The sequence below is a fragment of the Octodon degus genome, unplaced genomic scaffold (assembly GCF_000260255.1).
Source record: "Octodon degus isolate 3935 unplaced genomic scaffold, OctDeg1.0 scaffold00021, whole genome shotgun sequence".
Lineage (NCBI taxonomy): Eukaryota > Metazoa > Chordata > Mammalia > Rodentia > Octodontidae > Octodon > Octodon degus.
The window spans coordinates 14,188,446-14,192,634 of record NW_004524597.1 but is presented as its reverse complement, the minus strand read 5'-3'; positions in this window follow the sequence as shown (position 1 = coordinate 14,192,634).

The following is a 4,189-nucleotide window of genomic DNA, read 5'->3' as shown; positions in this document are numbered from 1 at the left end:
CCCCAAGTCAATTTTGGCCATAATCACTCCAGTCCCATGGAGGCCCTCCAACATCAGGGACTTCACCATGGTCCACAAAGCCTGTAGAATATTCCTGCTATCGGTCCTCACTTTTTTTTTTTTCCTTTAACCTTTTATTTATTTATTTATTTATTCGTTTGTTACTGGGTCTCGCTACGCAGCTCAGACTCGTAGTGATCCTCCTGCCTCTGCCTCTCCAGCACTGGGATGACAGGCGTAAGCCACCACATCTGGTTTCCGTGGCTGGCACGGTGCGGGTTTGGAATGGCACCCCTGCATCCTGCGCTTGCTAGGCAGGCGCTTAGACTGCCGGCGCTATTCCTCCAGCCCAGTCCTCACCTTCTCTTTTCACCCCATCCAGCTCTTTGCTGCTGGCAACATCTTGAGATTCCTTCCTGGAGTTCCCACTCAGAAGTCTCAGTCAGGCCTGGTGATGGATGCCTATAATTCCAGCACTTGGGAGGCGGAGGCAGGAGGATTGCTGTGAGATCGAGGCCAGGCTAGGCAATACAGTTAGTTCAACAGTAGCCTCAATGTGGAGAGACCCTGTCTAAAAAAAGCTGGGCATGGTGGCCTCACATTTGTAATCGCAGCACTAGAAAGGTTGTGGCAGGATTGGCGTGAGTTCGAGGCCAGTCTGAACTGCACAGTGAGACCCTCCCCCCCCGCAATAAAGTCTCAGGATTAAGCCCTTGTTTTTGTTTGTTTTTTTTAACTTTAAAAAAATGTATTTAGTACAGGGTCTACAGGCTCTCACTACACAGATCAGGTTTCTTGTGATCCTCCTGCTTTCAGTCTCCCAAACGCTGGGATTACGGGCTTGTGCCACCATGCCCAGTCTCATTCGCTGTCTCAGGTGTGGGGCCGGCACTGCACGCCGGGGATTGAACCCCGGTCCCTGCACATGATAACGATTTTTAATCTTGCCTTTGAAACTGTATCCAGTGGTCCGAATCCCATGATCCTGCAGGTTACCTGGGAGTTTAAAATTTTACGAGCAGGCCCTGCAAACATCAGCACCACTAAAGATTTCCCAGAACCCTTGCACATCATAGCACGTGGACCTAAACTTGCAAAGCCCCAAGCCCCAGGGGAGGGTTCTTGGTCCCAGCCTCCACTATTCCAGTTAGAAGAGTCTGGAAAATTCTTCCTGCATCACCACTAAGCGCCAAAATGACAACCAATCAAAAGGAGCCTTCCTCTAATGAGGGTGACCAATCACAATTGGGATCTTAGTCTAGGTTCCGCCCTATGGCTGTCAGAGCCAATGGTAGTTGCACGGGTGATGAACCAATCAAGAAGGGGGATACTGCGTGGTGACCGGCAGTTGAACACACTGTGTGTGCTCGAGAGGATCCGAGAGCTGTGCGCGGGCGACTGGAACCGTCATGGTGAGCTCTCAATAGTGGGCTGGGACAGTGAGGAGGGACTCACTGTGGGCCTTGGGACTTGGCAGAGCTGTGGGGGACCTACAGCAGGGCAGCATGAGAGACTTGTAGTAAAGACGGCAGATTATAGTACATAGTAGAAAATTTCACTACAGGGCGGGCGAGGGAACTCATCCGACTAAGTGCCTGCTTAGGCAAGCTCGGGGACTGAGGTTCAGTCCCTGGCACCACATGCCTCCAGCCCTGCTTCCGAGTGTGCTGAGCTGGCCATGGACACCGGCCTTGGTGGCGCATGCCTGTAATCCCGGCGCTGGGAGGCAGAAAACGGGGGGATCACAATGAGTCTAAGCTGCATAGTGAGACCTTGTAACAAATACATTAAAAAAACAAAACAAAAAACGAGCCCTGGGGCTGGGGAGATGGCTCAGTGGAATAAGCGCTTTCCTGGCAAGTGCAAGGCCTGAGTTTAATCCCCAGTTCCGAAAAAAAAAAAAAAAAAAAAAAAAATCTAGCCCTTTCCACCGCCCAGCCCCTGTTTTCTTTGTTATCAGCCATGTTTTCAAATGGCCTCTAATTCTTGCCCCAGTGAACTACAGACACTAAGCAGGAAGCCCAGTAGGGTTTCTTTTTACAATGAAAAGCAAACCGAAAAAAAATGATGAGGAGAACAAATATATCTGTTTCCATTTGATTGGTCTTGCTTAAAACCGAAAAATACCCTGGAAAAACAAAACTACAGCAACAACAAAATAACCCAGCTGGGCATGGTGGCTCGAAGTACTTGAGAGGCTGCAGGAGGGTCACTAGGAGTTCAAGGCTGGCTCCTGAACTATACACAGTGCCTCTTTAAAAAAAAAATACACACCTAATAGAGGTAGTCTGCAAAACAAAGCAGAGAACTATTGGAATACTATGCAGCTGCAAACAATATGGATCTTTCTATGCAAAACTAGCGCCTCTTGTGGGCTCATAGTATTCAATTGGTTGTCTGCTTTTTGAGATATCGTCTATATACAGTTCAGTCTGGCCTTGAGCTCACTTTGTAGCCCAGGCTGGTCTTGCACTCCCAGTGATCCCCCTCCCATTGTGAGATGAACCTGGGACTTTCACAGTAATCTCCATCCCCATCCCATTATTTACTTTGGTTTTGTGAGACGGGTCTCACTATATAGTTCAGGCTGGCCTTGAACTCACTACATTGTGGATGCCAGGCTTGCATTGAACTTGCAGTGATCATTGTGCCCCCACTTCAGAGTGTTGGGATCATAGGTGTGTGACACCATGCCTAGTTCCACTTTTTTTTTTTTTTTGGCAGAACTAGGAATTGAACTCAGGCCCTTGTGCTTACCAGGGAAGTGCTTATTCTACTGAGCCATCTCCCCGGCCCCTCTAGTTCCACTTTTTATTGTTCAGTTTGAGAAATGGTCTCTTTAAGCTGTGTAGGTAGAGCATAAAATTGTAGTCCTCCTACCTCAGCCTTCTAGAGTTCTGGGAGGAGAGTTGGGGGCCACCACATTCAGCCTCCAGTTCAAGTTTCAGTTGTACTCAGTTAACTGGTGAAGATTTGGTCATTTTAACTTAATTTCCTATTGAAACTGAAATTAATAGATTGGCAGCTTCCAAAATTTATAAAATGTTTTGTGACTATAACAATTGAGATTAACCTGGGTACTCTCCCTTCGTGGAAGTTGGTTTTGGTACTTCTTTTACTGGCACAACAGAAATGAAGCCCTTCAGACACATTTTTTCGTTGTGTGTTACAATGGAACTCAGGGCCTTGTATATGCCAGGCAAGTACTGTACTGCTCTAAATTTTTTTATTTTTATTTATTTTTGTATTTTTTTAGGGAAGGGTCTACAGGGTGTCCAGGATCTCACTACTAAGTGGGACTCGTAATGATGTGCCTGTTTATAGTCTCCCAAGAGTTGGGATGGCAGGCCTGGAGATTAAACTCCCGGCCCCAGTGCCTGCTTGCAGGTGCTTTAATCCACTGAGCTATTTGGCTGGCCCTCTAATTTTTTTTTGTTTTTTATTTATTTGTTTATTTGGTGTTAGTAGGAAATAAACACAGGGCCTTTGCACTGAGCATTCCCAGCCCTTTTTATACTCAGCCTCCAGATAGCTGTGATTAAAACGTGCACCACCACAGCTGCCCCAGTTATGGAGCCAAGAAATTGTAGGAGAATCCCATAAATTGCCCACCCTGGACAGTTAGGAGGAATCTATCTCGAAATTAAGAAAATAATTCTGGGAATGCAGCTCAGTGGTAGAACACTTGCTTAAGATGTGTAAGGCCCTACATGCATTCCTCTGCCTTGCAAAAAAAAAAAAAAAGGTAAAATGAAAATGACAAAATGTTTCACTTTATTTACTTACAGGTATACAATTCAGTGATATTAAATAATATATAACCATAACTAATATTTCCAACATCTTTCATTAACCTCTTTTCCTCTTTCTTCAGTGTACAATATACTATTCCATTCATTATATATATTTTTTCACTACAAAGTGTGCTTTCTGTCCTTTGTTTCTTTTTTGTTTTTTTTTTGTTTTTTGTTTTTTAACTTATTTTATGTATTTGGTACAGGCTCTTACTCATCAGGTCATACTCCTAGTGATCCTCCTGTTTTCTGCCTTCCCAGCACTGGGATTACAGGCCTGCGCCATAATGCTTGGGCTCCAGGTGGCTGGATCAGGACATCCGAGGGTGGGGCCAGTATGCCAGGGGTCCCTGTGCTTGCCTAAGCAGGTGCTTAGTCCACTGAGCTATCCTGCC